General features: G+C 44.0%; 1 long non-coding RNA gene across 3 annotated transcripts in view; it reads right to left on the bottom strand.

Annotated features, from left to right (window-relative positions):
• The window catches only part of LOC112585739, a 69024-nt gene that overhangs the window by 36381 nt on the left and 9471 nt on the right, over nt 1–23172 (bottom strand). For all 3 annotated transcript variants that reach the window (XR_003110297.3, XR_003110296.3, XR_003110298.3), the window contains exon 3: nt 18–152. This is a non-coding gene — a long non-coding RNA (uncharacterized LOC112585739). The remainder of the gene's footprint in view (nt 1–17; nt 153–23172) is intronic.

Here is a 23172-nt window from a genome sequence, read left to right as displayed (position 1 = left end):
TCAGTCTCCATTCTGACCTCTGTCACTCCACTGGCTCTGCTCGCATTTGAACTTCACGTAGGTGGAATGCTGTGTGCCCAGCACTGGGGAGAACAGCAACTCTACTGTCTCAGTTTCTTCTGGCAGTACACCCAGAATCTCAAGAGAGCCACCTAATAGTAGAAGAAATAAGCAAAGGAGTTAATAAAATGACCAAACTTACTGTAAGTCCACCAAAGTAAGTTGCTTTTTTATTTAGAGATATGTAACTGAGAGACTTCACTTTCACTTTTCACTTTCATGCATTGGAGAAGGAAATGGCAACCCACTCCAGTGTTCTTGCCTGGAGAATCCCAGGGACAGGGGAACCTGGTGGGCTGCTGTCTATGGGGTCGCACAGAGTCGGACACGACTGAAGTGACTTAGCAGCAGCAGCAGTAGCAACCAGTTAAATGGAGGAGGAAATGGCAACCCACTCCAGTGTTCCTGCCTGGGAAATCCCATGGACAGATGAGCTTAGTGGGCTACAGTCCATGACGTCGCAAGATTCAGACGTCACTTAGCATGCTTGGGGGAGGGGAACCAGTTAAAAATAAAATGTTTTAAATCCTGTTTCTAATAGCACCCACAAAAAGAAGAACTAAAGAAATCCTTCCTAATAAATATGAGGGGGCAAATAACTAAAAGTAAAAATTAAGCTGAAAAATAACTTAGTTTTTAAAACATAGTTAAAACTATGTCTAAAAACATAGTTAGTTTTGACATGTATATCTGACACATAGCAGCTATGTGTCAGAATGGAAAATGCTCTACTTGAAAGTGAATAGCCTTCCCAAATGAAGCTGACAGAGTAAGTAAGTAGAAACACTGAAGAAAACTGTCCCCACGAAGAGAAGTGAGGGCATACGGGCTTCCCTGGGTTTGTACGCTGTGCCGATCTACACTGAGTGCTTCTGAGTACCGCAGGCACAAGAAGAGCTGCACGTCAATGACCAGAGATCAGCCAGAACCAGGTCTGCATTTAACATATGTTAAATGAGGCATCACTCATTAACAGAAAATGAAAGATTTCTCAATCAAGGATGACCCAGTAATTGACAAGATATTTGAGGGAAATACCTGCTTCTAACTTTACCACACATCAGAATAAACTGTAGATTGATCAGAGCTCAGTTATTAAAAAAAAAATAGAAAAGAGAGAGGGGGAAAAACTCCTTGGCTTCTGTATAGAGAAAGGACTTCTAAGTTTAAAACCAATGGAAGGCAGTAAGAGGGAAATGGTATATTGGCATTCACATAAAAATTTTATGCCAAATATCACAAAAAACATGAAAGTCAAATTATAGGCTGAAAAAAAATTTTTTGATAAAGATGACTGAGAAAGAATTTAAATGTCAATAGATAGTTCCAAAGCATCAGTGAGAAAAACTGAAATGTTCTATTAATGAAATAGGCAAAGAAAAAGCTTTAAAAATTCAAGAAAGATGAAATGGAAGAACTTTATAAACAAATGACAATATAGTCAATCCTGCTAAGAATGAAGAAAAGCAAAGTTGAAGAAAAGGACCAATTTTTGCTTTCACTAGCGTTTGTGAAGGTGTGTTAGATAAGCTGTGCATTTTCACATCTAATGATGGGAGAATAAATTTATACAGTCTTTTTGAAAATCAGTTTAGCAGTTTGTATCAAAAGCTGAAAACATTCTAATATACTTTAAGTGGAAAAAACACAAAGGTTTGAATTGTGTGTGTATGTATATATGTGTGTGTATATAAATTGGGCTTCCCCAGCAACTCAGCAGTAAAGAATCCATCTGCAATGCAGGAGACACAGGAGACTTGGGTTCAACCCATGGGTCAGGGAGATCCCCTGGAGGAGGGCATGGCAACCCACTCTAGTAACCCCAGTATTCTTGCCTGGAGAATCCCAAGACAGAGGAGCCTGGCAGAGTACAGTCCATATGGTCACACAGAGTCGGACCGGACTGAAGCCGCAAGTGTGGGCAGGACGATAGAAGATGAATGACGGATACTGTCGGGAAGAGAGAGGCTGGACCATTAAGAACATCTTGAACTTGTGCTGTATAGAGGGAGATAGGAGTGATGGGGCCACTGGATGGGTTTCGTACATGAACGTCACATAATCAGGTGTGTCTGTGGGAAAGATCAGCAGCGCAGAGAATAAACAGGGGGAAGGGGAGATACTGTACAGAGGGTGATGGGTTCAGAAGCTTCTAGAACCTTCCTTCTGGAAGACAATGGAGTCCTAAACAAGAACAGTCATAGTTAAGTTGAAATGTTGCAGGGGGGCGGGGGGACTGTTTGGAATGACAGCTCCTCAAAGGACTTTTGTGATTACTCCTGGTTTCCTCCCCTTAGAAAAATAATTGGCTAATAGCAGACAATCAATAAATGTTTGTTGAATGTATAAGTGAATCAGTAAAAAGACACTAGATATTTAGAATATAATACTAGAGAGAACTGGTGAATTTCCAGATGTAAGAAATAATGGTAGAGAACTTTAGGAAAGGTTGAAATCAAACAATAATTCCTCCAAACAATCATGTCAAGAAGCAAATTCATCCAATGTTGCCTTATAGGCTTCCTGAGATATTATTTTATTATAGTAATTTTAGTTATAATTCTACAGACCATCAAAATTTTTTCAAGGGCCACTTAACTGTTTTTCTTCTAAAAGGGAACAGACCCATTCTGTGGACATAAGCCCTTTGCTAGGATTAACAGAAAAAACATTTTCTCCTTGCTTCATTGTCTTATAATTTAATTTTAGATTTTTTTTAATACAGAAATTTTGCATTTTTATATTTTGAAAAGTATAAGATGTCACTCAGAGTTCCCCAGCACAGAACCATTGGTGTTCAGTGCCAGTTTCCTAGCTGTGATATTCCGCTACAGTCATGCAAAATGTATCCATGGGAGAAAGTGGGTGAAGAGTCTAGGGGGATCTCTCTGTTCTTTCTTACAACTGCAGGTGAATATTTTATTTTAAAATTAAAAAAAAACCCATCCTTGAAAGGCTCATCTTCCTCTCTGAGGATTTTTCCACAGCAATGCCAAAAGAAAATCTTGGATTTGCGTACAGCCTCTGGAAAATGTGAGTTATCTGTACTTTCTTTGTCAATGAGCCCAGAAGAGAAGAGTGTTGCTTGGCTGTTGTATTTGCAGCTTTTCTGTTTTCGGTGGTAATTCCAGAGTAAACACACCTCTTATTTACAGCCCCCAAACTGTGAGAGTGTCACCATGGTTATCCTTTCGCTCTTCTGAGCTTTATCACTTCACTCCGGATGTGGTTTGTTCTGTAGAAGACTTGCCACCATTTCAAAGGAGCAAAAATGAATCATTTCTGATGCTCTATGCACTGGCATGGTACCACGTTGCTTATCTCGAGATGGTTCAGTCCAGGCCCCATGAAGAGGGCTCTGGTTCAATCAACGTGGTCCCCTGATTGCAGTCAACGCCTGCAGAGGCACAGCCCTGGCTGTGTGTGTGTTTGTGGTGAGCTGAGGGGTGGGAGACAGCAGAGAGCTGGGGGACAGAGAGAAGCCTCACCCAGGCTTGTCCTCTCTCTCACTCTCCTCTTCTTGACTCTCAGGATGTCTCTGGTCTCAAGGCTCTTGTAGCCCCAACCTTTTTCCATCCCCAGGCATTTGATGCAAGGGAGGCGCTCTGCACATGCTGGCTGGCTGGCTCAAGTTTCTTGTTGCCCCATGACCTGTCTTTTATCTCCATTAGTCACCCAATCATCTTTGGAACCACTGCACAGCCTCCCAGACTGTGATCCCTAAGTGCCCATTTGGCCCTTGTCCAACTCTGTGGTCAACCAGAACTATCTCTAAAATATTACTCTCTTGCTTAGTGTCCCTGGGACTCCAGAGCAGCTCTGGGTAAATATGAAATATGGTGCACACAGACTTCCCTGACCTGATTATGCTCGCCCACCCAGCTCTGCAGGCCACCCTCCAGCTCTATGTGCAAGGCATTGAAGGGTGGCCCCACCTAAAGGGCCCCACAAAGCAACTGTGGGCACCTAGGAGCCCAGGGGTTCCTAACTGGGAGCGGCAGGGTTTGGGGTCCCAGCCAGAGTCCCATGACTTTGAGAGTGTCTGCATTCTGACTCCACTTCCTCCTAAACTGTCTGGGGCTTAGTATCTGCTAGACGGCAGTGTGCCTGGCTTCACAGTTGACCTTAGATAGTCAGCATCTTGGTGGGGTTGGCGAGGCAGGTCCCATGTGTGACTGCAGGGTACCAAGAGGCCACCTGCCCCAAAGAGCTTCACCTCCTGACCTACGAGCCCAGAAAGTACATTGACAAGAGCAAACAGCCACTCTGTGGTCCTAACACAGATTTCTAGCTGTAATACCCACTAATCCTCTTCATGGGTTTTCTGATTCAGTCTGGTTGGGCATTCTTGAACCTCTGCAGCCATCCACAAAGCCTCCCTCTTCCTGTGAGCGGGAAGGGCAGTGCTGGAGCAGGACCGAGAGCAACAGGAGGCTGGAGACTGCATTTGGGGACTTCCCTGGTGGTCCAACAGTTAAGACTCCAAGCTTCCAATGCATGATGGAGGGAGGGGGGATGGGCTGGATCCCTGCTCAGGGAACTAAGATCCCATGTGCCTTGGGGTGCAGTCAAAAAGTGAAAAAAAAAAAAAAAGATTGCATCAGGACAAGGACTGAACCAGGATGCTGGATCCCAAACCTGAGCACAGATACTTGTCTGGTAACATCATGGACACTGCCCAGAATCCATACATACTGGGGTACTGTGCTGTGCTGTGCTTAGTCGCTCAGTTGTGTCTCTTTGCAACCCCATGGACTGGAGCCCACCAGGTTCCTCTCTCCATAGGGATTCTCCAGGCAAGAATACTAGAGTGGGTTGCCATGTCCTCCTCCAGGGGATCTTCCCAACCCAGGTTTCCTGTGTTGCAGACAGATTCTTTACCAACTGAGCCACCAGGGAAGCCCAAGAATACTGGAGGGGTAGCCTATCCCTTCTCCAGCTGATCTTCCTGACCCAGGAATTGAACCGGGGTCTCCTGCACTGCAGGCGGATTTTTTTACCAGCTGAGCTACCATGAACAGCTAAGTAGTACAGTTTGGCATGTCTAGCTAATTGAGCTTGGACATCAGCCAATCCAGCTCCTTCCTTTACAACTGAGGAAACTGAGGTTCAGAGAGATTCTGAGGCCTGCCCCTCTTGCAGCTAGAACAGGCAGGAACCTTTGTGAACCAGCCAGGGCCAGCAGGCCTGAATCACAGCTTGATCACTACACCGGGGCAGGCCTGCTGTTCGTAACTGTTCAGGCCTAGGCTTGTTCCTTACAGACTGTAGTATAAGCAGCACTGCCGAGGCGTGTGCAGTGCATAGACCACACAACTGTACAGAGAGGCTGAGAGCCAGAGTCAGGGTGAAGATCGGGAGCGACACCAGGCCTCGTCACTCGGCTGGGTCGGCAGCGAGAATGAAAGCAGGTGGAGTGCAGCCAGCTGACAGCAAGGCCCTTCCCGGAGACAGAGAGCTCCTTGGGCATTTAGTCTCGAGAGGAGCTTTGATGGGTCCAAGATGCTAACCACTGAGCCCACGCACACTGGGCCGGGGATCCAGGGTCCCAGCCCCGGGGTCAAACCAAGTCAGGAGCGACGTCCAGCAGCCCTTTGCACTAACAGGCCCGGCGCCCAGAAGGAGCACACGGGCAGAGGTCGCGGTGCACACTCGCAGGCAGATGGCAACACCTCTGCCGGTGGCGCCAGCCTGAGGAAAGTCAGAGCCGCTGCAAGGCATTTAAAAGTAGACAGTAAGCTCCAAAGGATTAGTGACCCTCAGATTTGCAGGCCTTTTTCAGGTTACAGACATGTGTGGATACCTGTTTTACTTAATCCCTGAGACGCGGGGCTCATGGTCCCCCCATGCTCCAAGTGTATTTCGCAAGTTACAGGCAAGGACAGACGAAGAACTTGAACAGAAGAGCCTGGTTCCAGGTGCCCGGCCTGCACCACAGCGCTCCCTTCTGGCCAGACTGGAAACTTCCGTTCTGGGGCTCAGTTCAGTTCAGTTCAGTCGCTCAGTCGTGTCCAACTCTTTCCATGGACTGCAGCTCGCCAGGCCTCCCTGTCCATCACCAACTCCCAGAGCTTACTCAAACTCATGTCTGTCGAGTCAGTGATGCCATCCAACCATATCATCTTCTGTCGTCCCCTTCTCCTGCCTTCAATCTTTCCCAGCATCAGGGTCTTTTCCAATGAGTCAGCTGTTTGCATCAGGTAGTCAAAGTATTGGAGTTTCAGCTTCAGCATCAGTCCTTCCAATGAATATTCAGAACTGATTTCCTTTAGGGTGGGCTGGTTGGATCTCCTTGCAGTCCAAGAGACTTTCGAGAGTCTTCTCCAATACCACAGTTCAAAGCATCAATTCTTTGGTTCCCAGAAGGATGAAAGGAGCAGGTCAGGGTGGGCACCTGACTCAGGCCACGTGGGAGAGAAGTGGGGTGAAAGTGAAAGAGACATTCTAACAGGCAGACCCTGACCACAGCAACAGAGCACTAGTGTCTGAACCTCTGGGCACCATTCTGTCCCCAAAGGTGCCAGAGATCTAGTCCTCCCACACAGCTGCTCCGTGGGCATCTCTGTGTGTTTTTTCCGAACCAGTTCTTTTCTGAAAAACTTGCCTCTTTTTGTGTTCACGTGTCTTTCTCCCTGGCCACCAACCCTGGCCAGCTGTTCTATCTTCTGTGTTTCTTCAGCCCTTTATTATCCTACATTCCATACCAGACTCATTTTGGACTGGCTCATGATTTTTCTTTTTTATTAAAAGAGTATATTTATGGAGAATGCAGAGAATGTAGAAAAACACAGAGGCAAAAATAGACATCACCTGCAATCCAGCCCCCACGATATAAATCCCATTATAGTTTATATTGTGTGTGCTTAGTCACTCAGTTATGTCTGACTCTTTGCAACCCCATGGACTGTAGCCCACCAGGCCCCTCTGTCCATGGGATTCTGCAGGCAAGAACATTGATGTGGGTTGCCATTCCCTTCTCCAGGGGATCTTCACAACCCAGGGATTAAACTGGGGTCTCTTGCATTGCAGGCAGATTCTTACCTTCTGAGCCACCAGGGAAGCCTGATAGCTTGCATTATTTCCTTCTAAATCTTAAGTATATAATTAGATTGACACTTTACAAATAATCTTGTAATTTATTTTGTTGCTTAGCATTACACTGCAGGTGTGTCGAAACATTTTCCAATACTCTTTTTAATGGCTTTATCACATTCCATCCTGTGACTGGTCCATGATGTATATTGTAATGTGGTGCTGGAGAAGACTCTTGAGAGTCCCTTGGACTGCAAGGAGATCAAATCAGTGAATCCTATGGGAAATCAACCCTGAATATTCTTTGGATAGACTGATACTGAAGCTGAAGCTCCAATACTTTGGCCGCCTGATGCGAACAACTGACTCACTGGAAAAAAAAAATCAACCCTGATGCTGGAAAAGATTGAAGGCAGAAGGAGAAGACGGCAGAGGATGTGATGGCTGGACAGTGCCACGAATGCAATGAATATGAACTTGGGCAAATTCCGGAAGCTGGTGAGGGACAGGGAAACCTGGTGTGCTGCAGCCTATGGAGTCTCAACTTGGCGACTGAACAACAAATCTCCCTTGCTGGATATTCTGATTGCTTTGAAGTTTACTTTTGGGGACAATGCTATAGATAATAGCTTGTCAGTGAATTTCTGTCCGTGGGGTAGAATCCCCAAAGTGAAAGCACCAATCAGAGGGTCCCAGCAGCTTGAAGGCTCCTGACAGTCCCGCCCAGCTGAACCCTCACTTTTGCAGGTGTGACCTCTCTCACTTCTCCTGCTCACCCTGGATCAAGCGGCCGCATGGCCGTGACCTTTCACTTCTGTTTCAACGTGCATTTGTCTGATTATCAGTCAAGTTAGCATCTTCGCCATGGGGATGGCTAAAATCTCTGAAGGGGACAATGAATGACAGTTCTCTCCCCTGCCTTTGGTCCAATAATTTCAGAAGTCAGACCAAAGAGGGACGGAGGGCTGAAACATCACCTCTATTCCTAATAAAGATGAAGACAGAGGACGCAGCTTCATGTGAGAGCCAAACTGCCTATGAACTAAAGTAAGAATTCAGTATCATCCTTTCTCTGAATCTTTTCTTTGTATCCTTTCTCTGCCTCTGGAGTGGTGCAGGTTGGACAGTTGGCAAGGACAGGCCCTCCCTGATGTGGGTACTTCCTCATGAGTCTCAGCTTAGGGGAGCAGAGGAGGGTCACCCTTGCAGGCATCTGGCTCTCGGAAGGGAAATGGAAGTAATGAGTGAGCATCCCTATTTACTTTTCTGAAAGGCCCTCTTCTCTTAGGAGAGGCTCCCCAAGTGACTCAGTGGTAAAGAATCCACCTGTCAATGCAGGAGCCCCAGGAGACTCGGGTTCAATCCCTGGGTTGGGCAGATCCCCTGGAGGAGGAAATGGCAACCCACTCCAGTATTTTTGCCTGGGAAATCCCACGGACAGAAGAGTCATGGAGATGGACACGACTGAGTGGACTGAGCACATACACACACTCCTCTTAGGAGAAAGTAAAGGAAGAAGCTGCAGGATATCAGTAAATTTGGGGAAAAGTCCCCCAATTGGGATGTTTGGAGAGTGGCAATGAGCCCCTTCTCTTTTGCTTTTATATGCCAATGGTGTTTTCTCCTATTAGTATTTATTTGTCAGTATATTTCCATCTGGGTTGACTTGTACCAGTGCCTTGTTGAGTCCTTTTTTTCTACTTTGTCTTTTCCTCTGAAGTAAAGTGTTTTCGAGCTATGAAAGTTTTACGTTATTTTTTAGCCAGATCTATCATTTACATCTGAGGAATCGGCCACCCCCACCTCTACCACATTTGGGAGAGTCCCCTGGGCCAGGCATTCTGCTCAGACCTGTGCATGTATCACCTGAAATCTTCACAGCAGCCCAAGTGGGGAAGAAGCGATTCTCCAAGCCGAGGTTTGCCAGGTGAGGTGAACCGCCAGTAACGTGGGCGTGGTAGGGCCAGGATGATCGGACGCCAGCTGCTGTGTCCATAAAGGCCAGGTCGACCTGGAGTCAGGCGCGGTGGCTCAGGGCTCAAATTCCACTGTCAAGCTTTTGGGAAATGAAAATGCTCATTTTCATTAAGGTTCCTAATTCCTATGCCAGGAAGTGAGCCTGTCTTCATGGATAATTTTTGGTAGGGATGATACAGATTCCAGTGTAGGAATGATAAAAGACCAGGGAGAGGCTGTGACTCATTTTAATACTGTGTTTTGAGAAACATCAAAGCTACCGCAGATTTATCTGTCTGCCTGGAAACACAGCTGTTCCCGGAAAGCTTATCCTTTCATACTTGTCTCAGACTTCATACAGTTGGTGGCCCCTTTCTTTCCATTTTTTTTTCATTTATATGCATAAATTATATTCATTGAAATTATTCAAAAACTGCGGTAAGGTATCTAAAAATAGTTAATAGCCCACTATCTCCGCTATCAACCTTTTAAAATAATAGTGTTTAAATGATAATAAATTCTTGAATAATAAATAACTGGAATAATATTACTTAAATAATTAATAATTCAATAATAATGAGTACTACCACTCATGGAATGCTGCTTTTGTACCAGGAATATAGCATCATTCATTTACTCAGCAGAACGAGTAAATGCTACCCTAGCATCCAAGTTAAGGTAAATGCTACCCTTATTCCTGTTTCACAGGCAAAGAAACTGAGGTTCAGAGAGCTTAGTAAGTTCCATAGGGTCCCACAGCCAGAGCTGGGCTTCCGCATTAATGTTTGACTCCAGAGGCCATGGTCTTAGCTACTCTACTCTGTCCATCCTGGGCAAAAATGGTGCATATGTTAACGCTCTTTGCTTAGATAAACACGGAGGAACATTATATAGGTCAGATCACCACCTTGTCTTTCTTTTCCTCTTTTCTTTGTAGCAAAGTCACTTGTTTTCCTTGACAATATACTCGGGTATCATATCAGATGTAAGCAGAGGACCCAGTGAATCTTTTATAGTAGTAGTCTTACAATCTGTGTGAATATTCTGTATTTAACCCCTTCATCACTCATAGACTGTTTCCATTTGTTTTCTCTTGAAATAAATGCTGAAATATGTATCCTTACACACAAAACTTCATGCTTTTTACATTTAAATAATGTGCTTTTTACATCAAAAGACTAGATGACTAACATTGGAATTGCTGTGTCAACAGCCTTGCATATTTAAAATTTTAACACATCAGTCTCATGTGGCCATAAGCTATTTCTACCAGACTTTTAAGGAACAAATCTTTTTAATTGTAAACAAATTCTGTCAGACAAGAGAAAAGAGGGATTACTTTCAAACTCATTATATGAATTCATAACCCCGATATAATACAATGCCATGACATCACAGAAAGGAACTATTTGGTCCTAAGTAATTCATGCATATAGATATAAAATATTAGAAAACATAGCCCCAGAGTATAAATAAAGATGAGGTGACACATTTTGCATTTGTGCCAGTTGTGCAAGGATTGTTTGATGATATAAAATTTACTACATTAATCAGTCAAAAGAGAAAAACAATATAATAAGCTCAGTAAATTCAGAAAAAAACATGTGATAAAAAGAAATGCCCAATCACAATTTTTTAAAAGTTCAAAATTTGGAAACAGAATTTCCTTGAATGGTAAACTGTATCTATAAGAAAAGTAGGACAAATGTCTTCCTTGATGAGGAATGTTAAAAGCATTTTTTAATTGAAAAATATGAATCAAGGATGCTCTGTCATCATTTCTATTTATCACTGTGTTCCTAGCCAGTCTGTATAACAAAAATGATAGTAATAAATTGAGATAGTAAAATAACTAATTACAAATAGACTATTCTTACACCAATGATGAAAACATCTCATCGTCTGAATTAAAGATTATTACTATTCCAAAGCTGTGCACCTGAGATCCAAAGAAAAAGGCAAACAACTAAACTCTCATTTATTTCACAAAAATAGACACAATTCCACTAAGTGAGTATGTAAAAATGGCTTTGCATCTCCCCACATCCTTATCAGAACACTGGCATGGGTAGCCTTTCCTTTCTCCAAGGGATTTTCCCAACCCAGGGATTGAACCCGGGTCTCCTGCAATGCAGGCAGATTCTTTACCATCTGAGCCACCAGGGAAGACCTCATCAACATTGGCTGTTATCAATATTTTCAGATTTTGCAGATCTATGGTTGAGAATTTGGCTGTTGTGTTGTTTTTATTTGTACCATTTGCTCAGATGGTAGAGAATCTACCTGCAGTTTGAAAGACCTGAGTTCAATCCCTGGGTCAGGAAGATCCCCTGGAGAAGGGAATGGCAACCCACTCCAGTATTCTGGCCTGGAGAATCCCATGGACGGAGGAGCCTGGCAGGCTACAGTCCATGGGGTCACAAAGAATTGAATACAACTGAGTGACTAATGTTTTCATTTCAGTCTCACAGCCAGTGGTGAGGGGACCATCTTCACACACCCACTTTTCCTTGTGCTGGTTGTTCCACCTGCACTGTGCAACCTGACGTTTGTTCTTCTCCTGCCTGCTCTGGGATTTTGGAAAATCTGCTTTCCAGCTCCTTGCTGACCAGTTTTCTGTTGGATTCAGCCACTGGGAGATGCTGGAAGCAGATCAGGAGGATGGGGCAGGGAAGGTCTCTGCAGCTGACTGTAGAGAAAGACCCAGAGTTGACAGATGCTTTTGCTACTGAGCTGGTGGAAAAGTGGGTGATTCCACATTCCACTGATCCAGGCAGGGGCCATGGACGTCTCCATCCTTGGTCCAGGCAGCATCTCTGGTGGGTCCAGAATCCACCCATCAGAGTTTCGAACAGCCGTGGAGTAGGAGAAACAGGCGGGCTCCAGCCTCTGACCTCTGGTCTTCACCCCCACCTCCCTTTTCTCATCATTTCCTTCCCCCTTCTTCTTTGCTCTCCCAGCCCTTCCAAAACCTTTGCAGCCACCTTACATTCCCTAGGCTTGAAACATCTAGAATAGTTTCTGATTGCACCCTGCCCAAAACTTTGTGTATATAATTTGACCCATTTTCAGAGTTGAGTTTATTTTCATTTCTGTTCATTAAAGAAAGCATTATTTCTATGTGAGCTATTAACTTATCTGCCATATGCCCTGCAAACATTTTCTTCTAGACCATGTGTGGTTATTAATCTTGTTTATGATGTCTTTTCCAGAGAGCTGTCCCCTTTGCCTTATGATTTCAAAATCTGGAGGTGTGACTATATGTCCCCAAGCTTATTGCAGCTGCATACAGCATTTTCAGGCTTATCTAACGCCTTTCTGATGCCCACTCAGATGTTATTCTCTGGATCCTTCTGAGTTCTGAGGCCAAAGTGGTGTTTCTCGTACCTCAGTCAATAGATATGCTGCCTGCCTCACTTCCAAGTCCACTACTGGTTATAAAAATTACACAAAATGCAAAACTAGAACAAGCAAAGGATGTGAAAATTGAAATTATGACTGAGTCACCAAGAAATAGTATATGGTAGTGGTGGTTTAGTTGCTAAGTCATGTCCGACTCTTTGCAACCTCATGGATTGTAGCCCACCAGGCTCCTCTGTCCTTGGGATTTCCCAGGCAAGAATACTGGAGTGGGTTGCCATTTCCTTGGATTCTTTATGGACTGAGCCACCAGGGAAGCTCAGTGCTACAAAAAATACATAATACTCCATAATAGTCGATCCTTGAGAAAGAACTCCATGATTTCTGGGACCAATATCCAAACCAAGGAGTGGTGAGAGTGTGGAGGGGGTCAGGCTACGTGTGACGGTTTTGGAGAAAACCCTACTGTGTGCTTTGCTTCTCCCTCACCAAGAGAGAGGGAGGTGGAGGGGGGCCCGAGCCCTCACCTCAAGCAGAGAGGGGGCTTTCAACCAGACTAACCACAGGCTCTATTTATGAGACCACTGCAGCTGAGGGACCCATGGGACTGTGGACTGGATGGTAAGACACAGGCTGCCTCTCTGCTCTAAGAGTTGCTGCTGCTGTGCACTCAACTTCATTTCTAGGCTGTGGGGAAGCCAAGAATGTGTAGGTATGTCTACGCATGAGAAATGGCCTCACTTGACTGTGAGGGAGAGTCAGCATGAGTCCTGCCTGACAGGGTACACAGAGGGGTGCAAGGACCCCAGCAGCAGGAAGCTGGGATGATACCAGCTTCCTAGATACGAGTGGACATGAACCAGCTCAATGGACATGAACTTGGGGTGAACTCCAAGAGATGGTGAGGGACAGGGACACCTGGTGTGCTGCAGTCCATGGGGTTGCAAGGAATTGGACATGACTTAGCAACTGAACAACAACAGATACAAGTGACTACCAGCAAGAGAGGAGAGAGAAATAGAGTATTTCCTGCTACATCAGAAAACAAGAATGTCAGAGTCATCAGTGATTCAGCCCTCCAGTGTGAGCTGGTGAGCCCTAAGAGTACTCAGGACGGAGAAAAATACCTGCCCATCTAGCACCCATAAGATTGCAGCCACTCTCTACGGGGAGCCCCAAGGGAGCTCAGGTTGTGAAAAAATGCAGGATACTGACCCAGGATAGCTGGGACGCATATGAAAGGAATGATTTCAGTGAGCCCAGACTCTTGCATCTTCTCCTACATAGAAAAGCACTAAATTCTTCAACTTGGAATATCTGGATTTCTTTAAACAATAATCTTTTGATGTTAAGACTCCTTGCTCTTTTTTTGTAAAACTTCTATATAACCTGGCTCCTCCACTCACTTCCTCAGAGCAGCTCTCTCAGGGTTACTGAGATGTGATCTCTTGGGCTTGAAGTCCAAAAGATTCCCACCAAATAAAACATAGCTCTCAACTTTTAGATTGCGACTATTTTTTAAGTCGACAGTAGAGTTGCCCTGGTCAAGGGAACTCAGGAAAAATAGTCAGGAGAGGGCCAACATTAAATACCCATGAGACAGAGAACAAAGCCAGCCCATGGCAGAACAGAAAACCCACCCAGAGTTCACCCTGCTTACACAAGGGGATATTACCTCTAAGTCAAATTGATTTGGCCATTCCAGGTGACTGGTTGCTTTAAATTCTGGATTAATGCTATGTTTTGTGACTAAAGGCAGCCACAGGGCTGTCTTCACAGAAGACTGAGCATGTAACATGCAGGTTTTTATTCACAGGCAAAGGAAAAACTTCCCCCACTAAATGGATATTAAAGGGCAGGGAGAGACAAGAATAAAAGTGTGTTGTAATTACAGCTTCTGTATGTGCTTATTTCAAGCAACACTTATAGGTACAAAAGTCAATAGCTTATTTCTGAGCTCAGAATTTTGGCAGAAAATATTAAGAAGATAATTCTAGGCACAGTAGCAAAAGAAGCAGAATAATTAGGAATAAGATAAATCAGAAAAATGCGCAAGACATGTGAAAACAACCACATATAAATTCTGCTGATGAGTATTCAAAAGAAAAATACGATACAAAGAGATACAGACAAAACACATTGTCTGTTGTTGTTGTTTAGTCACCAAGTCATGCCCAACTCTTTTATGACCCCATGGACTGTAGCCCACCTGTCTCCTCTGTCCCTGGGATTTCCCAGGCAAGAGTACTAGAGTGGGTTGCCATGCCCTCCTCCAGGGGATCTTCCTGACCCAGGGATCAAACCTGCAGCTTCTGCATTGGCAGGTGGATTCTTTACCACTGAGCCACCTGGGAAGAGATCCAGACCAAACCCATCATTATAAAAACTGTTTATTATTCTCATACTCATTTCTGTTAGATATGATCCAATCTGTAGCCCAACAGAATTTTTGAAATGTGATCAAGTAATTCTAGGCTTTAGTTGTAGGAAAAATATATATAGAATAGCTGGTCATTTTTGAAAAAGAAAAATTATCAAAGAGTAAGTCTTTTCATAAATTAACATGAATGAAGTGAAAATTCATTTATTCATTCTACAAATATTTTGAGCATCACCTGACCTGACCAAAGTGCCGTTTGATATGTGGGAGCCTCCACATAGAAGCAGAAAACACCCGTGAGAGGCTCTTCAGTCTCTCTGTCTCCCTGCAGGGCAACTGGGAAGACACGTGCTCCTGACCAGGGAACTGTGTGACCCTAGAGCCAAGGGCAGTCTAGACCTTCACCACCTGGGCTCTGAGGAGTGGTCCAGCGAGCAAGGGAGAACTTGCATTCTCTTTCCAGACTTGACCTCCAAGTCATGCATCACTTTGAGTGAAGTCTGTGAATCACACACCCAGCCAGAGTCACGGGGGAGATAAGGCTCCCCAGAACTGCAGAGGGGACTGGGTCTAGCAGAGCCCAGTAGGGGCAGATGGTCACGGCTGCCTGTGGGGTGTCTGTCTGTTGCTGGGGTGGGGGAGCTTCCCTGGTGGCTCAGTGGTAAAGAATCCCCCTTCAATGCAGGAGACCTGGGTTTGATCCCTGGTTGGGAAGATCCCCTGGAGAAAGACATGGCAACCCACTCCAGTATCCTTACCTGGGAAATCCCATGGACAAAGGTGCCTGGCAGGCTACAGTCCAGGGGGTCACAAAGAGTCGGACACAACTGAGTGACTAAGCACACACCCACCCCAATGGCAGGTGTTAAGTCCTTGACGACCCTGAGCACGTAGCCCCAGGCTTCCTGGCGCCTAAGGACTCATAATGCTCACCCCTGTCACCCTGCCCTGTTGCTTCACCATCGGTCAGTCAAAGAACCATGCACCAGCTAGTCACCTACCCCGTGACCCCTGCTCCTCCCCAGCTGTCTTTTAAAAGGCTTTGCCAAAACCCTTATGGGAGTTTGAGGTTTGGGGGGCAGGAGCCTCCTGTCTCTTGCAGGGTCCTGCAGTAAACCTTTCTCTGCTCCAGACTCAGACATTAAGGCTTGTTTGGCTTCACTGTACCCCTGGGCACAGCAACACATGCTAACAAACTGGGCTGGGACCGGGGAGGGGGAGTGAGGCCCCTGGGGCACCACTTTTAACCTGCATGGCCCATTACTCTTGGGCCAGGGACTGACTGCCTCCCTAAATCTGGTACCTCACTCACCCTACCCTAGTTCCAAGGCCAAGGCAGCAGCAAGAAGGAACCTGCATGTTTTGAATGTAAGCCCAGGTTACCTCCTGAGACAGGGCAGCTGAGAGCACCGGGACTTGTACTGTCCCTGGGTTGCTGGTCAGTGGCCTCAAGGAGGCCTGTGGTCAGCAACCTTCCACCAAGAACCAAGTAAGCAAAATGAGCATTTTATGTCATAAAAAAGATACTCAGCTACATTCTCTGGAGACTTATTCAGGTTGTTAACGTATCAACTGTTGTTCTGTTACTCAGTCGTGTATGTCTAACTCTTGCGACCCCATGACTGCAGCCTGCCAGACTACTCTGTGCATGGAATTCTCCAGGCAAGAATACTGGAATGAGTTTGACATTCCCTTCTCCAGGGGATCTTCCCGACCCAGGGATTGAACCCTCGTCTCAGCAAGCGGACTGTTTACCATCTGAGCCTCCTGAGAAGTCCAATGTATCAGTTGTTCTTTCCTTTCCATGGCTGAGCAGTGTTCCACTGTGCGGGTGTCTTGGGGTGTTTAACCATCTGCTCTTCGAAGGGCATTTGGGTTGTGCAGTTTCTTGCTATTTTGAATAAAGCTGCTGTGGACACTCATGTGCAGCTGCTGTTGTTCCGTCACTAAATCGTGTCTAACTGCGACCCCGTAGACTGCAGCACGCCAGGCTTCCCTGTCCTTCACTGTCTCCCAGAGTTTGCGCAAACTCATGACCACTGAATTGGTGATGCCATCCAACCGTCTCACCTTCATGCATATTCAGTTACATTTTCATTTCTCTGGAATCAGTGCCGAAGGGCAAAGGGTTTTAACCCTCAATATAGCAGTTGGGGACAGCAAGATGTTTCTAGTGCTTAGACAACAGAAAAGTGCTTTCTGAGTAAAGGAGGAAAGAGCAGGAAGAACTGAACAGTGCGCGAGCCTCCTTCACGGGAGCCGTGAGCGCAGGTAGAGGTCATATAAGTATTTCCCCATCTGCATTTCAGTGTCCTCTTCATGTGCACAGGCGAAAATAGAAGCACAAATAGCTGGAGGAAATACAGCCTGTGAAACCTACACTGTAAATATTAATTGTAAAACACGAAACTGAGAGCTCTGCAATTACTACATCATTTATAACGGGGGCCGTGACAATAGACCAGGAGTGTCTGGTCCCGCCATTCTGTAGTTCGCCTGCAGGTATGAATGTGGGGAGTGATTTAATCAGGGGCCCGTGATAAAGCTGGGTCACAGTGACTATGTAGCACCTGCAAAGCTCTCAAAGAAAAGGGCATCCTCTTAGCATACATATGTTAATTTAAAAGAAATTTAAAGAAAATTTGACTTTTACATTAATCCTGTACAATGATGATAAAAAGATAGGTATTGGACCTGCATGTGAATCAAAGCTTGGTAGCTAAACAAAAACGTACTTCAAAGACAATGAGCAGATTTCCCTATAAAAAAATCGTATCTATTCACATGAAGCAAAATCTTGAGAAATAGCCTCAGAACATAGAATAAGGGATAAAGAAGTGAAAAGATGATAGATAACAAATGTGAGAGAATTTAATGGAAAAATAAATCCAACCATCTAACAATATTCCCCCAAAAGGGAAAATAATGCAGAAATGTGTCTGAACACAGGAAAGAATTTTGAAAAAAGCAACTTTCAGACCTAATAAGTGCTCAATCGCTCAATTATGTCCGACTCTTTGTGACCCCATGGACTGTAGCCTGCCAGGCTCCTCCTCTGTCCATGGGATTTTCCAGGCAAGAATACTGGAGTGGGTTACCATTTCCTTCTGCAGGGAAATGGAGACTTCAGTGTAAAAAAAATGTGGCCAAACTCTTAGCAAACATGATTAAAATCTGGCCATACCTGACCCTGATCTGAATTACATTTCCCCCATTTGGCTGAACCGTGCAGCTCTTGGGATCTTAGTCCCCCACCCCCAGGGACTGAACCCATGCCCTCTGCAGTGAAAGCATGGAGTCCTAAGCACTAGACCGCCAGTGAATCTCCTGAATTACATTTTTAAAACAGTCAGACTCTATAAAAATAATTTTTCCAGAAGATAAAAAATAACTCCAAATGTGTAATGTGTTACCTTCAAAGAATTAAAAAACAGATTGAACACAAACTTCTTTAGAAGTTCAACCTAAGAAAATTAATTTGCTTTGAAAAAAGCAATAAAATGTAGCCCCTAGCAATTTTTTATTTAAAGGATTTGTAATTAATATTTGCAAGCAAGAAGCTGAAGAACATTTTTAATGCATAACTTCCCTTGTAATACAAGATCATAACTCCTTCTAACATAATAATTTATAAATATTCTTGAGATTTCATATACAGAACCATATTTAAGAATGACTAAGTTTTGTTGAAAGAAAGTGAGTAGGTGATAAGGATTTAAATTAGTTAAGCCTACAAATAATAATTCTTTTAAATTTGCACATGAATTTGAAATCATAACAAATAATAATAAATGAAACTAATATGAAAACTAATAATAAAAATAATGATGTGATATGGTTTACAATCTCTGATAAAATTGCAGAAGATTGGATGATGTTGGAATAATAAATCAATTGGTAATCTTCATCTCCAATAAAAAGTAAAACACACTTGATTTTTTTTTAGCATGAAAATAATTAAACATAGGTTCAAGACTTTTTGAGAAATTGTAGCATAAAAACTAGTAAAAGCTGAACTCAGATTTTAAACCTCCAATTTCTGAAGAAGTGAAAGGAAATAAAACCCAGTGTTTATAACAAAAGAGAGAAAGAAATGAGAGGGTGAAACAAGAAGATATATAAGATCTAGCAAAATACTATGCCAATAAAAGTGTTTTGGATCTCTTATCAAAAAGCATGGTCTGTATTATATTTTGAAAAATTCATTAACTAGATTTCTACAAGAAATCTATGCAAGAGAAATAGATGATTAAATATAAAATAAACTCTGGGCCCAAAACAACAATAACAGCAATTTTAAAATATGTATATAAGTATGGAAAAATTAATATCAGACAATTTTAGGAAATAAACACAAAGCAGGACCCAAAGTTATTTTTTTAATTTATTTATTATTTTTGGTAGCACTAGATCTTCATTGGTGCAAGAGGGCTTTCTCTTGTTGCAGCAAAAAGGGGCTACTCTTCCTTGCAGTTCGTGGGCTTCTCATTGTGGCGGCTTCTCTTGTCTTGGAGAACAAACTCTAGACCCCTGGGCTTCAGTGGAAGTTGTAGCACGTGGGCTTTAGTAGCTGTGGCACATGGGCTTAGTTGCTCTGAGACAAGTGGAATCTTCCTGGATCAGGGACTGAGCCCATGTCCTCTACATTGGGAGGCAGATTCTTATCCACTGCACCACCAAGGAAGTCCCCAAATCATTTTATATTCAGATAAAGTCCATGGCTAAGCTACATCATAAAATATATTTATGTGATTAATAGCTTAATGTGGATGGAGAAGGAAGGGGCAACCCATTCCAGTATTCTTGCCTGGAGAATCCCATAGGCAGAGGAGCCTGGCAGACCACAGTCTGTAGGGTCGCAGAGAGTTGGACACGACTGAAGCGACTAAGCATGCAACTTAATGTGAAAATTCAGAAAAATAAGACTGGTGAATTTCATAACTGAGCGAGTAGAGGCCTCAGCACTACTCTGAATTGCTGTCATCGTGCTATGGAAATGAAACGGCGTTAATCATAAAAAGGCGAGGGGAATAATAGATGTAGTCTGCACCTGGTGCTCTAGATGGCTTCACAAACGTCACAGCAGTTTTGTAAGCACTGAACTTTTGAACATGAGATTCAGGCAAAGCGCCACGGAAAACAAAGTCTGATTCTCCTTAGGCTAATTAACCATACAATTTCTCTGATAGTTGCTCTTTTCTGGGGTTTACCCCCAGTGTCCCTGTTTATTCACCGTTCCTTCGTTTCTCAGGCACATGGCACCAACCATGTGGGGATCTTTGATCACACAGAGCAGAGGCCGCTGGGGCCTGGAAGGGCTCTGTATTAAATTTCAGTAGCTGTATATGTAACCTGTCTAGAGGCATATTTCAATCTCCTCTGCTAATGTAATTGCCATCTCTTTAACCACTTACATAATCAACCACTGTTTACTAGGGCCAATGTATATTTGACCCTGGGGTGACAATGTGTTTTACCCATCAATGTGGAACAGCCCAGCTGGCCTGGGTGTGTTGAAAATAGATTTTGATTTGGGGGGAAGAAACTAGTTTTTAAAACTATACACGAGTAATACATGAATGGGCTTCCCAGGTGTCTCAGTGCATAAAGAATCCACCTGCAATACAGGAGATGCAGGAGACTCAGGTTCAATCCCTGGGTCGGGGAGATCCCTTGGAAGAGGGCATGGAACCCACTCCAGTTTTCTTGCCTGGAGAATCCCCATGGAGAGAGGAGCCTGATGGGCTACAGTCCATAGGATTGCAAAAAGTTGGACATAATTGAGCATGCATGCATGCAATACATGCTGCTGCTGCTGTGTTGCTTCAGTCATGTCCAACTTTGTGTGACCCCATAGACGGCAATCCACCAGGCTCCCCCATCCCTGGGATTCTCCAGGCAAGAACACTGGAGTGGGTTGCCATTGCCTTCTCTGTGCAATACATGAATACATTCTTAGTGTGAAAGAATCAAAGATACATAAATACACTGAGGAGATTGAAATATGTCATGATCACAGACTCAACCTGGATGCTGGGGTACAGTGTTAGCCTCTCAGTCGTGTCCAAGTCTGAGATCCCATGGACTGTAGCCCACCAGGCTCCTCTGTCCATGGAATTGTCCATGGGATTTTCCAGGTAAGAATACTGGAGTTCATAGCCATTCCCTTCTCCAGGGGATCATCCCGACCCAGGGATTGAACCTGAGTCTCCTGCATTGTAGGCAGAGTCTTTATAGTCAGAGCCTCCAGTGAAGCTGGGTTAACAGTGGTGCCCTGAACAGACAGAATCCCTGACCTAGCAGTGCTCCCTGCTCATAAGACAGCCTGAAAGTCTGATTCTTTGAGAAGCAAAAGGTTCACTGCTATGATGATAACACTCAACACCTCTCATCTGGGCTCTACTGGGGAAGACATAGTTTCATCTATTGTTTTATTTTCATTTTCTTCCATTTTCTTCCAGAAGATGGAAAGCCATAATTGCTGAGTGTGTGGATTTATTTTTCTGTTTTTGTGCTGCTATGAGATATTTAAAGACAGTCTTTGAGAGGGAAAAAAAAATTCCAAGAAAGAACCTTCTGTTGTTGAAAACTCTAGGTTTTTCATGTGATAATATGTGACATGAAAGCATATAAGAAAAAGGATTCTTTTAAAATTTTCAGTGTTTTTGAATTCCTCCAATTAAAATATGTGTGGTTTTAGGCCCAGAATTGCTGACATTCACCAACAATCCAAATCTGCTTCTGCTTAGAGTTCAGGATGCTTGGAGACTTGAAAGCAGGAGCTGGAAGGAAGCTTTGGGATCTTGGGGGGAGGGGATGTGGGTGTGCAGCTTAAGAAGTGAACAGGTCCTGTTTCACGTGGTGGCTGTTCCACGTGCCCCTGCCCGTGGGTGTGGTCCCTCCATTCTCCTGATGACAGGCTGAGGCGCTTCTGGACTCAGCTGTGACTGAGGGTCTGTAGTGGCTCATATTCCAGGCCAACTTGGGAAACCACACTTGATTCCTGAGAGCCCAGGGCGGTGAGGGTTCTGAGTGCTACACCTCTGATGAGCAGGAAGAGGGATGGTGGCCCCCATGACCGTCATAGGGTGTAGCAGCATTTACCCTTTTGGCTCTGTTCACCCAGCCCAACCCCATCTTCATCTACTTCTGGTTTATTCTTTTATTTTGAAGATCACCAATTTTACCCATTCTTGCTTTCATATTTAGTTATAGAAAATAAGAAATATAAGAAAAATCACTCAGCTCCTCCAGCCTGTCATCTAGTACATAGCTATTCTTTACAAGGGTAGCCTTCCTGAATTCCTCCTAATTCATTTAGAGCTATTTATATTCATTGGCAGACACATTCATATAAAACAGTGTGTGTGTGTGTGTGTGTGTGTGTGTGCACATGTGTGTCAACTCTTATGTATACAAATATAATTTTTTAAACAAAACTCTCATGGACATATTTCTAGATTAGTATGTATAACTACCTCATTTTTAATGGCTTCCTGCTGCTGCTGCTGCTAAGTCGCTTCAGTTGTATCCGACTCTAGCAACCCCATGGACTGCAGCCTACCAGGCTCCTCCGCCCATGGGATTTTCCAGGCAAGAGTACTGGAGTGAGTTGCCATTGCCTTCTCCAAATGGCTTCTGAGTTCCTCTATTCAAATCTACAGTGATTTATTCCATCATTCTATTTTGCTACAAATGAAAGTGTTTTTCCAGCTTTTCCCCTATTTTCCTCAATTATTTTCTAGCAATACAACCTGAACATCCTGTAACATTATGTGTGCTATTATTTCCGTAGTATGGATGCTCTGCAGTGTCATTATGGAGTCAAAGCGTATGGTGTTCCATTAGCCTATTCAAAACAGTGTTGTTGATACCCTAAGCCGCTGCTTCTGCTAAGTCACTTCAGTCGTGTTCGACTCTGTGTGACCCCATAGAAGGCAGCCCACCAAGCTCCCCCGTCCCTGGGATTCCCCAGGCAAGAACACTGGAGTGGGTTGCCATTTCCTTCTCCAATGCGTGAAAGTGAAGTCGCTCAGTCGTGTCCGACTCTAGCGACCCCGTGGACTGCAGCCTACCAGGCTCCTCCGTCCATGGGATTTTCCAGGCAAGAGTACTGGAGTGGGGTGCCATTGCCTTCTCTGTGATACCCTAAGAATAGACATTAAATGAAGAGAATAAATAAAAAATCTAATATATAGGAATTTAATATCAAGAAAATGTAGATTTTCTAAATGCTAATGGAAGTATAAATTCAGAAAAAATCCTTGTAATTAACCATCTATTTGCAAAAATATACTTGATATCCTCCTCAGACAACATACAAAGTAATTTACATGTGGATTAGAGATCCAAATGACATAACAACTATTTAAATATTACCAGAA

Source organism: Bubalus bubalis, chromosome 6, assembly GCF_019923935.1.
Source record: "Bubalus bubalis isolate 160015118507 breed Murrah chromosome 6, NDDB_SH_1, whole genome shotgun sequence".
NCBI lineage: Eukaryota > Metazoa > Chordata > Mammalia > Artiodactyla > Bovidae > Bubalus > Bubalus bubalis.
Note: the sequence above shows the minus strand (reverse complement) of the source record. Positions and strands in the feature narration are given on the sequence as shown.